Source organism: Phodopus roborovskii, unplaced genomic scaffold, assembly GCF_943737965.1.
Source record: "Phodopus roborovskii unplaced genomic scaffold, PHOROB, whole genome shotgun sequence".
NCBI lineage: Eukaryota > Metazoa > Chordata > Mammalia > Rodentia > Cricetidae > Phodopus > Phodopus roborovskii.
The window spans coordinates 20,929,430-20,938,243 of record NW_026126541.1 but is presented as its reverse complement, the minus strand read 5'-3'; positions in this window follow the sequence as shown (position 1 = coordinate 20,938,243).

Below are 8,814 nucleotides of genomic sequence, written 5' to 3'. Positions count from 1 at the left end.
CCATTCTTGACTATCTTCCTTACGTCCATTCCATCTCTTGTGGCTTCCATCATCTGTTAAATGAGGTGGCTATGTCAAATTGTTGAAATCTATGAGCCTCTGTAATTCCGTTTCAAAACTTCGGTGTGTGAGTACACAGTTTTCTTTCCTCTCTCACCAACGGCTAAATAGAAGGACACAGCCACGTTTGGAGGCATAGGTTTGCAGGCCACAGTTTCCCACCTTCCCTGGCTGACATCTATCGCTGCCTAACACACCAAGACTTCGCAACATCTTATCACAGCTGTTCAAACACTACCCTCTAATTCCACATCTTCACTTTCTTCATATTTTGATGGTGGGAAACCATAGTGTGGAGCCTTGGGCTTTAGCAGAATCCAAGGTCTGGCACAGATTCTTTTCATTTGTCTTTCTTTTCCTTCCTTCCTTTTAAGGGGTGTTCCTTAACCTGTGTGCGCTTCGGCTTCCCACTTATGTAAAGTTAACAGAAGCCCTGACCTCGCAGGAGTAAATGAGCCGGTACCCGGCACAGTAAAATAAACCTGTAAGTATGAACTAGCAGACCATCTTGACCTCTCATCCCCGACACCACTTCCCTGCTCCGACTCCCCCCCCCCCCATTTATTTTTCCTCTGGCAGCTTCACCAATCCCATGAGCTACTTCACTAAAAAGCCCTCACTCAAACCAAGCCATCAATCCACGGGAGTTAAGAAATATCTCGAGAATGGGGAAGCATCTGCTGCCACGAGCATCTGTCAAACTAAAAATTACAACCAATTCCATGAGGAGCCCGTCTCAAAGTCCTCTCTAACACCCAAAACGCCCACGGCCCTCCTCACACACCCCTTCCCTTCCGCTCCTCTCTGTCTGGCAAGTTCGCCCCACGAGTCGTGGCAGCTGCAACGACGACCCCCGGCCTCAGCGAGCCGCTGCAGGTCCGCGCCGGTCCTACCGAGCCGCGCTGCGCTGCCACCCGCGCCACCGCCACCGCACGCCGCACGCCGAGCCCTACGGGTACCGGCTGGGAGCAGCTTCCGGCCGGCTCAGAGGCGTGTCACATCTACAAGGCACCGTTCTCCGGCTCTCCGACCTGGTGCTGCAGCCAGAACGGCTCGGGGAGAAAAACAAGGAAGGCGGGAGAAGAGGCCCGGGAGAGGAAGAGGAGGCTGCTTGATTTGGTTCCTCGTTTCCCCCCCTGGGCCACCTCCCTTTCCCTCTAAGGAATCCAACGTGTATGTAGTACAGTGTGGCACTGCCCGCAGCCCAGCCCACGTCCTTCATTGGAAAATATATCTTGCTATAGAAGAAGCCCTGCCTGTCGCCTGCGGTCTTCTCCCTAGTAACCTTAGTAACGCCTCCACGGAGCATCCTCGCCTAGCAAGCGGCTCAGCTCAGATCTGCCTTATTACCCTCCTCTTCCCCCAGGAAAACAGTGCTCATAATTAGAACAAAAATAGCTTCTCCGCGTACCGCCACCCACACAATAGATACTGTTCCAAATGCAGTGCTGGAGGCTGAAGAAATGAAATTGGCGAGGAAAGGAAGAAATGAGGAATGGGAAAGATTCCACAGGTTAAGGCAAAATTAAATTATTTTAAGCCCCCCCCCGCCCCCAGTTCCTCCTGCATATTGTCTGTCCTACACTCCCCTCTCCGCTGGGTTCAGATCGTGTCTCCCTCTAGGAGCAGCGCTTATTCGTCTTGTCCTTCCCACTCAACGGTGTCTTTGAAATCACAGGAGCTACTAGAACATTCGTTGAATAGGACTGACACGCCTCTGGCTTTCACCGCAGGCCCATTTTAAAGAAATATCCTGGCATGCATACGTGTGTGTGTGTGTGTGTGTGTGTGTGTGTGTGTGTGTGTGTGTGTGTGTGTTTCTCTGTGTTATATTATTCGTGGAGGACAGAACCCTGTGTAGGTAGTGCTGGAATAACATACAGAGTGGTGTGGGCCATCAGTGGGTACTGGGTCCTATGAAACAATAGCAAGCCTTTCAACAGCTTTGCCAACGGTGGTGCTTTTGAATTAGAAGGGGACCCAGAGAGACTCATATGTTGGTCTCTATTTATTGAAATGTTTGGGAAGGATTAAAAGGTGTGGCCTTGATGGAATGGGTGTGGCCTTTAGGAGGGGGTGTGCCTGTACCTTATAGATCAGATGTGAGCTCTCAGCTACTTGTCTTCCCCCAAGCTCCCCACCATGATGGCCATGAACTTACCATCCAAAGCTATAAGCAAGCCCCCCAGTGAAATGATTTCTTTTTTTATACGTTGCCTTACTCATGGTGTCTCTGAACAGCAATACAGGTATAAGATACCACCTCTCCAACACATGCTTTGTTTTACACATGAGAGAAAGAAGCACAGATCCAGACGCTGCAACCCGATAACAGTTTGAAACTGGGGAGCACTTTCCTTTCTACACAGTTTGGCCCCTATCCCTCAGCTCATGATTCAATGGGAAGTAGCTTCTGATTTGATAGGTGTTTCTATTTTCCATTCAATCAAGGCTTTCCTGTTTTTCTTTGAGGTCGGTAGCTACTGCAGACAGTAAATACAAAATATACACTATAAATACATCATACAATCTGAACTTGAAACAACACGGGACAGAAAACCCACCTGATGGCAGAATCTCAAGTAAGCAATTACAATTCAATATTAAAAGATACAAACACCGGTTAAGTACTTGCTCTGGGAGAAGCAGTCATTGGGAATACAGATATGTAAAAACCACTCCTTTATCTGAAAGACAGGTTAGGTAGAAAGACAGAGTCTATAAAACAATAAAACTAATGTATTTTATTATATACCATAAGTATATGGTATATGGAAGCCTATGGGTCCCAGGCTTTGAGATGTGTTGTTGATGTTTACAAAAATGTAAATGTTCATTGAGGTTATGTAACCCAAAGGAACAAAAAAAGGCTTTGGTAGATATGGGATAATGACAAGAGAAGATGAATAATGATGGTGGTAAAATATCAAGTTCTGTTTTAATACTGACTATGAATGCAGAATGCTTGAAAAGGAGTAGTGAAGGAAAGGCCACTGAGAGGACTTGAGGGCTGATTTAGAATGTTCATGAATGCTAGGCTTTGGCATTTGTTTAGTGCTAAAGGAGAGTTATAAAATACAGGGTGGTATTTTGGCTGGGCAGGGATGGGAAAATCAGCTTAGATGCTGCATTTAAAGGGTCCGGTGTCGTTCCTGGCTCACAGTAAGGTGTAATAAGTGTTCACTGTTGCTTTGGAAAGGAGACATTATGTGTAGCGTTTTAATATTATATCATCCCTTTAACAGACTACAAAAGACAGGAATGGCTGGAGGCAGGAGGGACAGTGGGAAGTTCATCAGGACAGATGGAGGGCAGTGTTGGAAACTAAGAAGTAATTTAATAGTTGAAGAAGTAATGGTAAAAGTTGTAGTCAATTGGGTATACAAGGTAGGGGCTAGATGAAGGGAAGGTGTATCTAAAGCTGAAAAGCTGAAGGATTGTAAGCATACTTCCTTATCAAAAAGATAAATTTGCTTTGGGGGGATTTGAAAATCTAGCAAAGCACACAAAAATATTAAAAAGACCTCTTCTGTATAAAACTGATATTTTCAATCTTTGGTGTAGACATTTCTATCTCTTTATTCTCCTCTAAAGATTTTTAACTCATTTTTTATTTTATGCAAGTGATTGTTTTGCCTCCATGTATGTTTGTACATCACATGCATTCAGTGCTCAGAGAGGCCAGAAGAGGGCAGCACACTTGCAACTGGAGCTACATACAGTTGTGACCTGCCTTGTACCTACTGGGAATCAAAGCCAGGAGCACTACAGGAGCTCTACAGGAGTACTGCAGGGACACTGCAGGAGCACTACCTGCTCTTTACCACTGAACCATCTCTGCAGCCTGTGTTCTTATAGAGACTTTCTCCTCTCCATCTCTCTCCTATGAACATAATATCATCACTGTCTTCCCCTATCAAAAGCTTCTCTGACTTCAGAGTCAACTAGAATTTCCCTGGAAGCTTGTTCCTGACACTCACAAGCTAGGCAACGTTGGCAAGTCATTTCACTCTCTAAGTCTTAATTTCCTTACCAATGCAATGGGTTGATATGAGTTTCTGTATTACAGGGATGGTTGACGTTTAAAATGAAGTGACTCAGATGAAATGATGCCTTGATAATAGAGATTATAATAAGTGCTACTTGAGAAAAGAATTCAAATGCCAACAGAGACTAAGTTTAACTATTAACTGCTTCTCAAGCGTGCCCCAGAAATACATGAAAACACGCACAGTCCTGTGGTTAACAGCAGAGGATTCAGTGTGGTCTGTTCAATAACTAGTTCTGGATCAAATGAATAAAATAATATTGTATGAGTTCCCCCCCCCCCCGGGAAAACATGATACTCATCCCTGCTACTCACTGCAGATAGGGAACCAATGACAGACAAAAATAACAATACCACCAAGTCCAACTCAGTGAACCAGTGAGTTTAGGGAGTCACTTAGAGGAGCGTGGGAAGGGGTTACTTACAGGAGCACAGACAACGCAAAGGCAGCTGCATCACCAAAGCCCACCCAGCATGGGTGATGACTCATGAAAGCAAGACTCCTGGAGCTCTCTGCACAACTCACAGGCAGCTCGGAAGGTCAGAGTTCCCTCTCCTGGACAGCCTTGAGGAGGGAGAGGCCTTGTGCACCTGGTAAGTTTCAGGGACTTCTTGAGACTTGGGAGTTGTTTACTGTCTGAATCTTTAAAAGTCTTCCTTCAGAACTGTCAGAGATTTGGGGTTCCTCCAGGGTGGAATATTTCAATTTGGAGGAAATTGGAGAGATAGCTCAGTGGTTGAGAATGCATACTGCTTTTACAACGGACCTGAGTTCAGTTCCCAGCACCCACATCAGGCAACTGCCAATTGCTTGTAACTACAGCTCCAAGGGATCCTGTGACCTCTTCTGGCCTCCTCCAACACCTGCTCCCTCCAACATGTGCACATACCCACATATTTACACACATAATTAAGAAGAAAATAAATCTTTAAAAATAAAAATAAATTATTCAATTTGGAAGAAATTGCTGCAAAACATATGGTTTAAAAAGTTAAGCCTGATCCTTACCTTACACCATACATAAGTCAGTTTTAAATAAAACAGGAAAACATCTTCATGGTTTTTTTTAAATATTTTTCTTAGAGCCAGAAAAACATTCTTAAATAGAATGCACAAGGAGTTAACCATAAGGAAACATAAATAAGTGAAGACTTCTGTTCACTTAAAAGATTTTGTTAGGAAAATGAAAAGTTAAGTTGCAGGTTGAGAGAAAAAGTCAGATATATATGTTTACATATGTATTCACAGATGCATGCATTCACACATATATGAGATCTACAGATAGACAATACATGTTAGAACTATAATCTGTATATAAAACTATTATACTAAGGGCTGGAAAGTTGGCTCGGTTAAAAGGTCTTACTAATCTTGAAGAGAACCTAGGTTTGGTTCCCAGCACTGACATGTCAGTTCATAATCATCCGTAACTCCAGTTCTAGGGGCTCTAATGCCCTCTTCTGCCTCCACAGGCATGTCACATATGTGATGTACAGGCATACATGCAGGTAAAATATGCATACAGATAAAAATAAAAACAAAGAACTTGCTTTTAAAGGCACTGAAAAATGCATTACATTAAAAAAAGAAGCCCTGTAGGAGAAAAAAAAAAAATGGCAAAAAGACTTGAATGAATCATCCACAGAAGACAGCACAAGCCAATACGTATACAGCAAAGAACTCATTTACTGTTACTGGACAAGTGCAGAACGTGATGCATACCAGCGTGGACAAAGGAGAAGGCAGTTGATTTCATGATGGTGAAGATGGGCCCTTAACTTGACATCCTGGTGCTGAGAGTTGGAAACAGTGCTGAATAATACTGACTAATGAAACATCAATGTTTCATTCCATTCTTTAACAACAAATGCTCATAATCACTGAAAGACCTGAACTAGACTATTCATAGCAAATCTATTAGTAAGGAAGATAGCTAGAAGCAACCCAATTAAGGTAGTTGAATAAATTTTGGGTTAAGTGCACAACAGAATACTATACAGCAAAAAACATGGACGAACTACAACTAACACAACAGTGCAAATTAATCTTTAAAAATGTAATGTATGGCAGAAGAATTGCAAATGTGAGGGGGTACATAATATGGTTCCATCTATATGAAGAGCAAAAGCAAACAAGTGTGATGATTATGTAAAATAATGCTCATGTTAATTAGCTATATCTAGTCCTTCCACATTGTAAATATACTTCAAAGCAATATGCTGTACAGGTAAGTAGATAAAATTTTATCTAGCAATTTGAAAACAAGAAAATGAATGTACGATTTTGCTGTAAGTCATCAGTGAGGTCTAAAGAACAAAACTGGAAAGGGAAGAAGGCATGAGGTGAGTGCTCTGAGAATGGGAATGGTCTATCTGACTCCAGTGTTCATGATATGAATGGCTCTTTTACAGATATGATTTATATACTTCCCTGTGTATGTGTTATGGCCAATGAAAAGTTTGTATTAACATATATGTTTACAATACATGATATATAATGTATAAAACTGTCTGTGGCTCTTAACATTAACTGCAAATGAAAATTTTGTCAAAGCAATTTCAAACATGAATAAACAGATTGGAGAATGGGTAAGTAGAATTGAATTAGCGTCAGAAATCATACCACACAAATACTCACATAATCAAAAACAAACATCCTGTAGACACCAAGACAGAGCAGGGGGAGCTCTGTGAAAGCTGAGAAGACACAGCCAGTACCCAGCAGACCTTCCACTTGGCAGAGCTGGCTTGTACTTCACAAGCCCAAATCTTGAAGTTATCTAGGAAACTTCCCCAGTAAAGCTCGGCCCTTGGATAGAGAGAAAGGGTGTAACTATATTCTTTGCCAGCGGCCAAAGGTTATGCACTCACTTGTGTAAAATCCTGGAGGAAGCTGCCATTCAGGCTGGGGTGAGTAAATACTGCCATTTGAATGGGCACTGGGAAACAACACAGAGATAGCAGAACACCAACTAGCTAAATGAATTGATTGACGTTTTTTAGGTCCGTTCCCAGGAGACCACAGAAGAGACGGGCTGTCTATATAACCCTCTGTGAGGCAATAGTGGTTGAGGGACTTTGTGATCAAGAGATAGGGGGCTACTTAGAGGACAGTGAGAGAAGGCAGAGCCCAGGAGCACTAAATGTCACTGGAGAATTGATGTGCTGAGTTTTGCCATAGGATATCTAAGGCTGTCAAGGTTTCAAGCTTCTCCCAGACCCTGCTCTGGGGAAAGGTTAATGTGGGAATGAAGGGGGCTATATGCTGGGTCCCTGAACCTTTCCTCAAAGGTTGACTATGCTTGGGGCATTGGTCATGGGCCTCCTATAAGAGGAGCACAGTAGCATGCAATATAGTACCCTGTGGTGAGTGAGAACAGGAACAGACCCAGGAAGCTATGGAGACACCAGGAAGGAGCTCATCCCTACAGAAGGGAAACCAGAAACACCTCAGAGATCAAGGAGACTTCATGTTTCAAATGCTTGAACTACAGGAATTAAGTCTATGCCCCAAGCTTTGTGTCCTGAAGAAAAGGAGTCAGGGAATGTTCTCTGGGGCCTCTCCAACCCACTAGTGACTCCCAGCAGCCTCTCCTGATGTGCAGGAGGTAGCAAGCATGTGTCTTCACGTTTTATGACTTCTAAGTTGGTCACGAAGCAGTACACTTGTACAAACAATAGGATGCCCAGGTAAGCGTTTATGGACACAGAAGGCCTTAAGTTAATGACATCCAGATATCATAAGATGAGGCAGCATAAACAGTACGCAATTTCCTCCAACTGGTGTCATGACTAACAAAACATCTGAAAGCAGATCCCCCTTTGCTTAGTGGTGCTGGTACCAGAGAAAATGGCTGGCTGCAGGAAATGGATCTACACACAGACAATGTGAGTGACTGAATAGCTCAGGTGAATAGTGATGAGTAGAGATGGAGAGCCCCTCACATTGGCCATATGAAAGCAACAGCATCCAAAGATAGCTATTTTCATAAGCAAGTTTTCAGTATCACACTTCATTGTCTGGGACTTTGTTAACTAGCTTGGATGACATACAATACATACAGTGCAGAATTGTTGGAGAGTACATTTTTTAAGGCATGGTAGAAATCTGGATTTTTAGATTCAATATCCTTGATATTGGATATTCTTGATATTGATATTCTTGATGAGGGCTTCTTAACACAAATTACAAATCAAAGCAAAGCCCTTTGGGAACAGAACACTAATGGGAGCTGAGTTCTGTCCATGAGACACAACCCTCCCTCCAAAAGGCAAATTCATTGCCTTCAGTCCGAGACTGGGCCTTTAGGGTAGACTTCAGAGTGTAAGCCAGGCTCCCAGTAAGCCAGGCATGGGAACCTCTTCACAGGAAGAGTCAAGAGGGCTGGAGAAATGGCTTAACAGAGAAGCATGGTTCTGGCTCTTCTTCCAGTGGATCCAGGTTCAATTTCCAGCTTGTACATGGTGGCCCACAACCATTTGTAACTCTAGTTCTAGGGGACCTGATGCCTCTTCTTCCCAGACTGGTGTGATACACATGTGTATTTAGGTCATATACATAAGATAAAGTAAAAATCTAAATTTTTAATATCAGAATTTCTTTTGTATTTGTTAAGCAAATAAAAAGAAGGGAAGACATTGAAATAGAAATAGGGAAGAGGGGAAGGTGCTAAAGAAGGCAAACAAAAACAAACCTAAAGTTTTAA